The sequence below is a fragment of the Equus przewalskii genome, chromosome X (genome assembly GCF_037783145.1).
Source record: "Equus przewalskii isolate Varuska chromosome X, EquPr2, whole genome shotgun sequence".
Classification (NCBI taxonomy): Eukaryota; Metazoa; Chordata; class Mammalia; order Perissodactyla; family Equidae; genus Equus; species Equus przewalskii.
In genome coordinates this window covers 49,465,660-49,479,564 of record NC_091863.1, presented here as the reverse complement: position 1 = coordinate 49,479,564, position 13,905 = coordinate 49,465,660, and the positions used below count along the sequence as shown (strand labels likewise).

General features: G+C 34.9%; 1 protein-coding gene across 2 annotated transcripts in view; it reads right to left on the bottom strand.

Annotated features, from left to right (window-relative positions):
* ZC3H12B (zinc finger CCCH-type containing 12B) overlaps positions 1 to 13,905 on the bottom strand; it is a 405,447-nt gene that overhangs the window by 390,503 nt on the left and 1,039 nt on the right. The gene's annotated exons all lie outside the window — the stretch shown is intronic.

Below are 13,905 nucleotides of genomic sequence, written 5' to 3'. Positions count from 1 at the left end.
AGGATCCTGGTCATGGACCTACACATCGCTTGTCAGGCCATGCTGTGGCAGCATGCCACAAAAAAAATAGCAGAATATTAGCTCAGGGACAAGCTTCCTCAAGCAAAAAAGGACGGAGAAACTAAATAGATATTTTTCCATAGAAGACATCCAAATGGACAACAGGTACATGAAAAGATGCTCAATATTACTAATCCTCAGGGAAATGCAAATCAAAACCACAATGAGCAATCACCTCACACCTGATAGAATGGCTGCCATCAAGAAGACAAGCAAGGGCCGGCCTGGTGGCGCAGTGGTTAAGTGCACACGTTCCGCTTCTGGCAGCCCGGGGTTCACCAGTTCGGATGCCTGGTGTGGACACAGCACTGCTTGGCACGCCATGCTGTGGTAGGTGTCTCATATATAAAGTAGAGGAAGATGGGCATGGATGTTGGCTCAGGGCCAGCCTTCCTCAGCACAAAGAGGAGGATTGGCAGCAGTTAGCTCAGGGCTAATCTTCCTCAAAAAAAAAGAAGACAAGCAATAAGAAGTGTTGGTGAGGATGTGGAGAAAAGGGAACTCTTTTACACTGTTCTTGGGAACACAAATTAGTTCAGCCACTATGGAAAACAGTACAAAGGTTCCTCAGAAAATTAAAAATAGAACTACCATATGATCCATCAATTCCACTTCTAGGTATATGTTCAAAGGAAATCAAAACACTATATTGATGAGATATATGCTCTCCCATGTTTATTGCAGCATTATTCACAACAGCCAAGATATGGACACAACTTAAGCGTCTCTCAACACATGAATGGATATAGAAGTTGTGATATATACACATAAAATGGAATATTATTCAGCCATTATTATCCTGACATTTACAACAATATGGATGGACCTTGATGACATTATGTTAAGTGAGATAAGTCACACAAAGAAAGGCAGATATTGTATGATATCACCCTTATGTGCTATCTAAAAGAGCTGACTCATAGAAACAGAGTAGAATGGTGGTTACCAGAGGTTGGGCAGTGAGGGAATCAGGGATATATTATTTAAGGGTACAAACTGGGAACTAGGAGATAAATAAGTCCTAGAGAGCTAATGCACAGCACAGTGGTTAAAGTCAATAATATTGTATTATAATCTTCCAAGGTGCTAAGAGACTAGATCTTAATTGTTCCCACCACCAAAGAGAAATGCTAATTATGTGATACAATAGCGGTGTCAGCTAACACTATGGTAGAATCATTATTGCAACATATAAACATATCAAATCAACAGGTTGTACACCTGAAAGTTATACAGTATTATATGTCAATTATATTTCAATTTTTAAAAAATTTAATAAAAGTGGTTATGAGTGAAAAAAAGGAAATAAGAAAATATCTTGAAACAAACGAAAATGAGAACACATCATACCAAAACATATGAGATGCAGCAAAAACAGTAATAAGAGAAAATTTTATAGCAGTATACATCTACATTAAAAAAGAAGAAAGATTTCAAATAATCAGTGTAACTTTATATTTCAGGGAGCTAGAAAAAGAACAAACTATGCTCAAAGTTAGAAGGAAGGAAATAATAAATATCAGAGCAGAAATAAATGAAATAGAGATTAGAAAAAAACAAGAAACTAAGAGTTGGTTCTGTTGAAATGAAAACAAAATTGAAAAACCTTTAGTGAGATAAACTAGGGAAAATAGAAGATTCAAATAAATTTTAAAAAGTGCAAGAGGGAACGTTACAATTGATGTTACATAAACTAAAAGAATTATAAGAGACTACTATGAACAATTACTTACCATCAAATTGATAATCTTGAAAAAAATAGATAAATTCCTAGAAACATACAACTTACCAAGTCAGGAATAAACTGAAACTCTGAACAGACCTCTAACTAATAAGGAGATTGAATGAGGAATCAAAAATGTTCCAACAAAGAAAAGCCCAGGACCAAATGGTTTCATGGGTGAATTCTACCAAATATGAAAGAAGAACTAACATCCATCCTTCTAACTCCTTCAAAAAATCAAAGAGATTCCTCACTTCCAAATTCATTTTATGAGGCAGCATTACCCTGATACTAAAGCCATAAAAAGATACTAAAAGGAAAACTACAGGCCAATATTCCTGATGAATACAGATGCAAAAATTTTGAACAAATTACTAGGAAACCAAATTCAATAGCACATGAAAAGTATCACACACCATGAACGAGTGTAACTTATCCCTGGGATTCAAGAACAGTTCAACAGATCAAAATCAATCAATGTGGTAAACCTAATTAACAAAACAAAGGAAAAATTATATGATTATCTCAATAGATGTAGAAAAAGCACTCGACAAATTTCAATACCCTTTTATGATAAAAATATTTAACAAATTAGGAATGGAAGGACATTACCTTAACAGAAGGCCATACATAAAAAGCCCACAGTTAACATCAGACTCAGTGGTAAAAAACGAACAGTTTTTTATTTAAGATCAGGAACAAGGCAAGGATGCCCACTCTCACTACTTCTATTCAACACAGTACTGAAGACTATTGCTAGCCAGAGCAATTAGGCAAGTAAAAGAAATTAAAAAGGCATCCAAATTAGAACATAAGTAAAATTATCTTTGTTCATAAATGACATGTAGAAAACCCTAAAGATTACACACACACACAACAAATACTTGTTAGAACTAGTAAATGAATTCAGTACAGTTCAGGATACAAAATCCACACACAAAAATCGGTTGTATTTCCATACACTAACAATGAACAATCTGATAGAAAATTAAGAACATAATCATGATTAAAATAGCATCAAAAAGAATAAAATAATTAGGAATAAACTTAATCAAGGAAGCTAAAGATTTGTACACTAACAACTACAAATTGTTGCTGAAGACATTAAGGAAAAGAGGAATAATTAGAAAGACATCCCTTGTTTATAGATTGGAATACTTAATATTGTCAAAATGTCCATACTACCCAAAGCAATCTAGAGATTCAATGCAATTCATATCAAAATCTCAATAGCATCTCACGCTTCCAGTTTGCAAAGCATATTACAAAGCCACAGTAATTTAAACAATATGGTACTAGTGTAAAGACAGACATATAGACCTATGGAACAGAGTAGAGAGCCCAGAAATAAAGCCATGCATACATGGTCAACTGATCTTTGACAGGGTACCAAGAATACACAAAGGGAAAAGGACAGTTTCGCCAATAAATAGTGTTGGAAAACTGAATATCCACAAGCAAAAGAATGAAATTGAACCCTTATCTTATACCATATACAAAAATCAACTAAAAATGGATTAAAAACTTAGAAGTAAGACTTGAAACAGTAGATCTCCTAGAATAAAATACAGAGGAAAAGCTGCATAACATTGGTCTTGGCAATGATTTCTTGGGTATGACATTAAAAGTAAAGGCAACAAAAGCAAAAATAGACAAATTGGACTATAGCAAACTAAAACACATCTGCACAGCAAAATAGATCATCAACAAAGTGAAAATACAACCTATGGAATGGGAGAAAATATCTATGAACCATATTTCTGATAAGGGGTTAATTTCCAAAATATATAAGGAATACCTACAACTCAATAGTAAAAACAAACAAACAAACAAATAACCCGATAAAGAACAAGGAAATGACTTGAACAAACATTTTTCCAAGGAAGACATACAAATGGCCAACAGGTATATGAAAAGATTTTCAACATCACTAATTATCAGAGAAATGCAAACCAAAACCACAAGGAGATATTACCTCACACCTGTTAGGATGGCCATTATCAAAAAATAAGAAAACAAGAAGTGTTGACAAGAATGTTTAGAAACTAGAACCCTGTTGCCATGTTGGTGGGAATGTAAAAGGGTGAAGCTGCTATGGAAAACAGCATGGAGGTGCCTCAAATAATTTTTTAAAAATTGCCATATGATCCAACAATCCCACTTCTGGGTATTTATCCAAAAGTATTGAAAATAGGATGTCTAGGAGATATCTGCACTCCCATGTTCATTGCAGCATTATTTACAATAGCCAAGAGGTGGGAACAACCTAAATGCCCACTGACAGATAGGTAGATAAAGAAAATGTGGTAGATACATACAATGAAACATCATTCAGCCTTAAAAAAGAATAAAATTCTGTTATATATTACAACATGGATAAACCTTGAAGACATTATGCTAAGTGAAATAAGCCAGTCACAGAATAAGAAATACTGCATAATTCCACTTATATGAAGTATCTAAATTAGTCAGACTCATAGAAGCAGAAAGTAGAATGGTGGTTTCCAAGAACTGGGGGGAAGGGTAAATAGGAAGTTACTGTTCAATGGGTATAGAGTTTCAGTCATGCAAGATGAAGTTGTTTTAGAGATCTGCTGTACAACAACACAGTCATGCGCTGCATAACATTTTGTTCAACAAAAGACCACATAAACGATGGTGGTCCCATAAGATAGTGCCAGATAGCCCAGGTGTATAGTAGGCTATACCATCTAGGCCTGTATAAGTACGTTCCATGATATTCCCACAATGACAAAATTCCCTAACAATACATTTCTTAGAACATATCACTGTCTTTAAGTGATGCATGCCTGTATTCTACTGAACACTTAAAATTTTAAGAGGATAGATCTCGTGTTTTATACCACAATAAAAAAATGGAAGATGTAGCCTTAGTATCTCAATAATTATTTTAATATCTAAATAGTCTAGAAGTATCCACTAAAAGACAGATTGGCAGAGTAGATAAAAAACATGGTCCAGTACATGCTGTCTACAAGAAATTCACTTCAAACATAAAGACACATAGGTTGAAAATAAATGAACTGCAAAAAACCACTGAAACACAAATTTTTTTAAAAAGCACTTTCACATAAAGTAAACTTCAGAGCAAATAAAATTACTAAGGATAAAGAATATTACACAACTTTCATGAAATAACATAATTATAGAGATAAAGAGCAGATCAGAGGTCAGGGATTAGGGAAGGGAGAAAAGGAGGTATGTCTTTATAAAGGGTTAGAATGAGAGAGCCTTGTGATAGTACAGTTAAGTACTTTGATGTCAGGGTGATTGCATGAAGCTATATATACATATACACACGTAAGAGCTTATATAAGTGAGGAAATCTGAATAAGATCAATGTTAATTTTATGTGTTTTGATATTATACAATAGTTATAAACCATAACATTGGGGAAGGCCAGGTGAAGAGTACACAAGATCTCCCCGTACATTTACGCGACTTTCTATGTATCTAAAATTATTTCAAAAATTACATATAAGCATACATGTGTGTCTGTAACATGTGTGTGTGTATCTTCAGAATCTGACTACTTTTCACTTCTGCCACTACTACCACCCTAATCCAACCATTTTCTCTCACCTGAATTACTGTAACATCCTTCTTACCAGTCTCCCTGCTTCTTCTTGATAAATAAACGATAGGCAATAGGATACATTGGAGTACATGAGGAAGCCATTTCGGTTAAAACTAATTCAGCCTGAACTTGCTTTTCCAAAAGAGCCTGAAATGGCCTGTTGAACATGCATTGTACATCTGCTTTAAGTATTTACTATGTCCCAAAGACAAGAATGATGCCCCCTAAAGACAGGGATGTAACTTTCCAACATATTGGCATTTCTTTAAGGGTAAGCATCTCTTCCTGGAAACTAAGGATTAATTACTGCTGTGCTCACCTTATGACCACCCACCTGCTGACCATCAATCTGTTGTGCCAGCAAAGCAATCTCGTGACTGTTGTAAAAGGGACATTCCTGTCACATGTGATGCATGCTCTTTGTTCCAAGACGGTATATAACCACTCTGTACACCCCACTTATTTGTGCCCTTCCTTTCATGGGGAAGGAAGGCCCTGGGCTAGTCCTCAGATGTGGCTCATAATAAACTCACCCCAGTTTTGATTTATAGATTGTGGATTATTTGCATCGACATTCTCTTTCCCTCTTAAAGTTTATTCTCCACACAGCAGCCAGAATATTCTCTTTACATATAAATCAAATCAAGTCTCTGTTCTCCCAATTTCCCAATGCCTTCCCATCACCGAGTAAAATCCCAAACTCCTATTTTGTCCTAAAAGGCTTACACAATTTAGCCTCTGAATACATCTCTGACATTTTCTACCACTGTCTCCCTCGCTCTTGACACTCTAGTTACATTGGCCTCCTTGCTGTTCCTTGTACATGCCAAGCAAGTTCCCACCTCAGGGTCTTGGCATGCCTGAAATGCTCTTCCTCTAGATATTCACATGTCCTGCTCTCTTGCTTCATTCAGGTCTCTGCTCAATGTCACATCATGAGAGATACCTTCTCTGACCACTGTTATCTAAAACAGCACTATTTATTATTCTTTGTCCCCTTATCTTGGTTTATCAGCCTCACAGCACTTATCACTATCTTACATTATATATTACACATTATTTGTTTATTCCCTGCCTGCATCATCCTCTAGAATGCAAACTCCATGAGCACAGGAACTTTGTTCTGTTCACCACTGTATCCTCAGTGCCTAAAATAGGGGTGGGCACATAGCTGACAATAAATAAATATTGAATGAATGCACATATCAAAAGGGGAAAAACAGATTCAGTTTATAATCTACGTTTCCTAGTAGCCAAAATGTATTTATATGACTGCTTCTCACTTATGCCACACGATCCTACCCCTCCAGCCATAGATAATCAGATCCTGGGTTGACATCTGGTCCAAATTGGGTCAATCAGAATTGGGAATTGGGATTCAGAAATGCTAAGGAGTCTCTGCTGATTGCCTGAATTTAGAATATGTAAACTTGAGAGCTCTAGGGTAAGCCGTGTTTGGCTATCTCTTGAGGAAGCGAGAAGAATAAAGCAGATAAGCTGAAAGGAACAGAGATAAAACAGGAGACCCTATTGCCCTGGGTGGAGAGGGAGGAGAGAAAGAGGGAGGAAAGCTTCCTTGAGCCATTGACAGCTTTTCATTCCATGTTATGCTCCCTCATGTGCCTGGGCTATATTTTCTGCCCTTAGGTTCCATGAGAACCTCTCATACATATCCTTAATACAAATTCCTTTTTTGCTTTCATTTAGTTTGAAGTAGACATTTACTATCTGCAACCAAAAATCCTTAATCAAGACAGACACAATTGGGTCAGTGCTCAACAAACAAAATTATGCACAACTTAAAACTCTAGACATCTTATGCAAAGCATCCTTGCCCCAGTTTCATTATATACTTGGATTAATCTTTAATTAGAAAATTCATTAACCAAGATATTTTATTCAATAGGCTTTTTTAGTTAAGTGAGTCTCTAGGACTACCTAGATTTAAAAAATTCATATTCAAACATAAATACAAAAATTACCTTTCAAAATTAGACGATTTAAATTTCTTTTCTAAATTTCTGACCCCCTCTGTTAGCGTAGACTACTAAGAATAAAATAGATTTCACTAATTCCTATTCTTCATTGGATGTTTAGCTATGAGAAAAGTGTTACATGAATACTCAATCTCTCTTCCTCTCATCAATAAATGTCAAAGGGGGTGGGAGATAGTAGAGTTCTAACTAGTTAAAAAATTACAGAGAGCTAAATTTGTATTCTGGTTGATCCAATGACCTCTGTGTTACTTCTTCTTTCACTCTACTTCGAAGATCTACAAGAGAAGAGCCATGAGTTACACAATAGAGGCACATTATCATTACTGTAAAAGGCATGAAGCAAAGAACTAGCTTTTTTTGCCTCCTAAAAGAGTATCAATAGTAAATAACAAGTCTCTAGTAACCCTATTATTAGGCGTAGCTGTGCTCTGTCCTGGTTAACTTTGACATTCATTCCAGTTTCTTGTTAGAAGAATTTTATTCCCTAAGACCAGAAATACTGGTTTTTAGAGCTTATTGCATCATAACATAAATAAAACAAATCTGTAAAAATATGCATGCATGAATTATATGATTAATTCAAAACTGAAGAAGGAGGTTCTGAAGTTTTACTACTTTCAGAGCTGCTGCAACACCATTAACATATTAAGACTACTGGGTGAAATTTTAAATGCACACTTTACTTTCTTACTCTGATGAATTGATAAGAAGAATTTGTAAGTGCATGGAATTTACATGCAAATAATATTGCTACTGCAGTTTTTAGAACATCTGAAAGCCGTTCACCATAACTATTGTCCCAATTTTGTTTAAACTGTTAACTGATGCTCAACGCCCTTTTCTTGTAAACAGCCCAATGCAATTAATATCCTAATTCTCATATACTCAATAGAGCTCCTGGAAGATGTCTTTAAATACATAAAACCTAGATGTTCCTGCCTTCATCCCTCTTAGCACTTATTTTAATTCAGTATCAGTGCTTTGATAGCCAGTAAAGAAACTCTGATATTTCCTCTGGTAGGACTCTAGCTGCTTCTCCTGTGGAGTGTAATCTGTCACCAGCATGGGGTCAGCACTCTACAGAAGATATTTTTGTCATGATTACTATATCCAGGCTATAACAAATTTTTGATTAGTGGGGCCTGGATTAAGGAAATTTTGTGGTACTGTAATTTGGACCCCACTAATTTAGAATTTGTGATAATTCAGACAGGGCTGAGATTAAATTGACTTTAGTATTATTTATGAACAAAGAGTTTGCTAAGCAAACTTAATAGCGTAAACAAGATAGTAGAGAAGATATTGAAACGACTTAAAAGGAATAATTCTTCCAAGCACATTTAAAATACTTATATTTAAGTGAAATATCTCTTCACATATAATTCATTGATATATTAACTATAAACCAGTCTCATCTATTTATTAAAGCAAGATCCCTAAGGGTAATACTTTGTTAATCTAGTTCTGGTTACTACATATACAAGGAAGCCATAAAAACTGCAGTTCATAAAAAATATTCCAAAACTCAAAACTTCAACCATTTTAGACCTATTCTACCAAAGTTATTGCAAATTAAGAAAAATGTGAAATATACAAAATCTGGCATCCATTTTTCTTATACCCCTACATTTTCTCTTCTCATATGGAATTTCAGGTCTCTGTACCAATTTGGCAGCAATAACAATACAATCTGTGATAATTAAATCCACTGATGACAAGCAAAAACAACCTCATTAATAATGATAGCCTTGAAAGCACACAGGAATAAAAACAGAATGTAAGGATCTATGTGCACATTTAGAGATTAAACTCAGCAAGAACAATTAAACATATTAGTATATGAAATATGCCTAGCCCTGCAAACGGTAAGGAGCAACTAATAAGTAATGAGACTGGCTTATGTATGACCTGTGTAATCAAACTTATTACTTATGTCACATCTCATATGTCAACTAGTTTTCAATTTGAAAGAAAAATAAAAGTAGTTTTGATTTTGGTGGTTTTGGACGGTAAGAAACGTCACAGAGTGTAAAAAAGAACACTTTGAATTTCTCAGTTGAAAGACGCACTATAAACATAAAGTATAGCAATAAAACAGAATGGAAAAATAGAGAAGATATTCCTTTTTATTCTAAAATGAAAAAAAACCCATAAGTATAAATATATAAAGTTTAGATATAAAAATGTACTGAAGAACTCTGAATTGATCTGAATGCAAGGATCTCTACTTTCATCCCAGAAGTACCTAACTTCTGACATTTTACTACCTACTATAAAGAAAATAATTATTTTGAAGTAAAAATCAAGTGATTAAAAAATTGCCTTACTTAGAGTATTTTAAAAGAATTTGGGTTAGTCTTCTTGTTGCTACTCACCCGGTTTCCACTGCAGTTTATCTGATATGGATCCAGGTTTTAGATTATGACAGAAAATCTTTCTTGAATAACTTTTGTGTGTGTGTGTGAGGAAGATTGGCCCTGAGTTAACATCTGTGCCAATTTTCTTCTATTTTATGTGGGATGCTGCCACAGCGTGGCTTGATGAGCAGTGCTAGGTCCATGCCAGAGATCCGAAGCTGTGAACCGGGGGCCACCGAAACAGCATGCAAACTTAACCACTATACCACCTGGCCAGCCTCCTGAATAACTTTTTAAAAACATAAATGTATCTTGTAAAACTCAATTAGAGGCAGCAGAAGTAGCTCAGAGGCAACAGTGAGAACAAACCAATATCCACAGTGGTTAGGAAAAGTGGAAATGAGGTATAGAAAGTACACATAATGAGGAACTATCTAATTCATGGCTGTGAAAGGTTATGGAGATACTTACTGTACAATAGTTTTAATAAAGATTGTTAGAAAATGTCCATTTTCCTCATTATTAATCACATCATAATTCAATTTCAGGTTTTCAGTTAATATTTATTGCATTTAAAAATTGCTACAAAAGCCTTCTATTTCAGTAACAAAATCTCGCCATCAAATCCCTGAGGTGCATTTGTCATTAGGAAACTAGGAATGAATCAGACCACAGGGGAACTTCTGGGTGCCGACGGTCCAAAGATAGTCAACAATTCGTAATACAAAATAGGATATTAAGAAAATGATAACTGTACGTAAGACAGTTCCTGTAAATACTAGTTTACAACTTATATATGAAGGTTTTGTTTTGTTTATTTTGTTTGTAGGTACCATACTTTAAGAAGGGATTTTCTCTCCAGTTTTCTTACTACATTGAATTGGCTGTGGGTATTTTTCACTTAGTGGAAAAGGTTATGTTCCAGGAAAATATACTCCAAAAAGAACTGTTGGGTAAAAGCCATTTTCCCCATAAACTCCCATAATAAAATCTAGAGATGTGCTCAGCTGGGAATATTTTCAATCCATTGACATAATAGACATCATACTTAAGAATATGATAACACTCTTAAAACTACATATTTAAAGAAAATTATAACTTATGGATACATCATTGGTACTCAGTGTAACGCTGCTCTATCTCCAGATTCAGTAATATGGTAAAAATATTGAGAGTTACCTATGACATAGTAATAGAAACTGACAATTCCTTACCCTATTTCACACGCTGCCGCCACTGAGATTTGACAATTTACTTAAGATGTGTACCTGCCTTAACCCACTATAGTACTTAGAACTTGACATATAAGGTAATTTTAATTTTCTCAGCAGTTTCCCCATCACTTGAATTCACCAGTTCTCTTTCCAAAGATCTTCCCTTTTGATACCAGCATAAGCAGCTAAGAACAGAAATGTGTAATACTGGCTTACCAAAGGGGACTAACCCCAATGCCTTCTGAGTACATTTGCTGTTTACTGGTTAATTTCTAACAATAAGCAAATATTCATTGTCTGGTCTGTGTGGACCACTTTGTTCTCTAACTAAGAACTTGTTTATTTAACTAATAGGTTACGTCCTAAGTAGATGATGCTCAAAACAACAATTATATTTGTTGAAACTATTAGCTATCATGACTTAAAGTTTATTAGTAATAACTATAATCAGAGAAGACTATTGCTGGCAGCAAAAGATACCAAATTAAGGGTATAAGATGGTGTCTACAAGCCTAAAAAATCTCGTCTGGGTACAGTGTTCCTTAGAGTAAATCTGTGAATTAACTCAAGAATTCTTTTTATTTGGAATTCAAATATGCGAATTTCTGTTGGGGGGCATACCTATATTTTGATGTAACAATTTTGGTATATTTTCTCATTGCTATTTTTTGATATACAAACAACAACTCACCCTCCTTTGTCTTCAGAAATAATAGAAATAGTACTACTAATTAAATCTAAGCTATCATATATTTTAATAGACCAAAATTTATGTTCCTTTTGGAATTTCCCTAATTTACTTTATCAAGAAATAGTCTTTGGAGCTTATTAATAATCTAAAGTTGTACTAATCACATCAGTCTTGTACAAAAAACTTAGATCATAACTGATTTAGGAGATAGTGAAAAATATACACATTATAAAACCATGTGAACTTAATACCCTGTTTATATCTGCTTAGAAAACATTCTCACTTGCCCCAGGAAATAGGATGATTATTTTAAGTCTGACTTCTATAGTATGTACATTTGAAAAATTATTTATATTTATTAGTTTAGTATGTAATTTATCATAAAAAACTAGGCCACTACAAAGGAGTTAATTGCCACTGAGAGTCCCTGCCCCCTTAGGTGTATCCAGGAGAGTAATATTCATAAAGACTAGAGAATCAAGTGCCTTACCTCATGCTATGCTGAACTCTCCTCCTTGCAATAAAGTCTATACTTATATCAAGAACAAAATCAAGTCTGACTTTTCTACAAAGCTTTCTCAGATGAACACCAGCCTCGAAAGATCTCCCTTTACTCTTAATTTTTTTTAACTATTTTGTGTTCTTCTGTGTTCCACTTGTTGACCATAATGTCTCATTTATGTATTTTCTTTCTCCAGTGGGTCAGCAATTTAATTCCAGGGACCTGTTTCTGTTCTATTCTCCACAGTACCTAGTATAATGGGCACTTGGTGAAGCTATAAAATAAGAGTTTGTTGGAAGTCAATTTAAAAAAAAATCTAACTCATTCCAGAGTTCACTAGTCAAGTGCCTTAACTGCACTTGCAAAATGAACTATTAATATTATCTTATAATATGGTCATGACACTCTAGGTAAATGATCTTGAGTATGTGGCACCTTCATAGCCTTCTCATTACAATACAATTCTAAATTGGATCCAAATTACTGCCTGGTTCTAAAAGTATGTGAAGATGAACAGTAAACAGCCACATGGAACATTATTATTTCAAATAATTCAGACCTGAATTCACTAAGAGCTTTTCCAAAACAAAAACATCTCTACCTTTGGAATCCACCAACTAAAAGCATGTCAGTTAGCCAATTCACAAAACAAACGATACTTACTGAGGTCCAAGATTATTTTTGAATGATACTAGAATTATCCTGTGCTTTAAACCATACCCAAGAGAACCTCAAACATGAAAAGTGTCAAAGCAAAGTATTTTACCAAAAACTATCATAAAGTTGTCAGTCATGACTGATTCACTAGACACAGTTATCTAATCATAAATGGCATCTATACCCTTTTTGAAAATCTTTAGCTTAAAAGCCTTTACCCAAAACTAGATTTAGCTTTTCCATTATTGCACTTCTTTTTCACTTCTTTCTTCTTTTTTGAATAAAAGAAACCTGAAATGGCTTTAAAAACAGGAGTGAGGGAAGATAGCCAAATAAAAGAAGGAACCCATCTTTCATTGTTTGCGTACAGAAGTACCTTAAAATCAAAACTACTGGTTAATCTAGATTCAACCCACTTTTTTTTTTAAGATTTTATTTTTTCCTCCCTCTCCCCAAAGCCCCCAGTACACAGTTGTATATTCTTTGTTGTGGGTCCTTCTAGTTGTGGCATGTGGGAGGCTGCCTCAGCGTGGTTTGATGAGCAGTCCCATGTCCGCACCCAGGATTCGAACAGATGAAACACTGGGCCGCCTGCAGCAGAGAGAGCGAACCCAACCACTCGGCCGGGGCCAGCCCCTCCATCCACTTTTGCAAGGGGTCAACTGAGAACTGTAATTTTTTTTTCAACCACTTGCTTTTATAGAAAAACTTCACTCTTCAAAGATAATATTGTTAGTTTTCAAAAAGCACCTTGCAACTTTAGATTTTCATCAAATCACCCTGTCCAAAATATCACTTCAGGTCACTCATGCCAATGTTTTTTGGAAGCAACTATTCTCAACTACAGGCTATCCTGGGAAGGATAGATAGATCATAACACTTCCTCGCTTTTATTAGGGACATTTTAGGTTTCATCACCATATTTATTTAAAAAGAAGTATGTCATTCTAGATGAAGAGTAGTTAGTTTGTAAAACCTGTTTCCCCTGTTATCAATCAGCCACTCTTTGCCTACTTCTCTTTGCGTTTGATGCCACCTTGGAAGTGGAGTGTATGTATGTTCGCTAGTTTGTTTTATTATTATTACTGAAGTACTCTCTTCCTAAC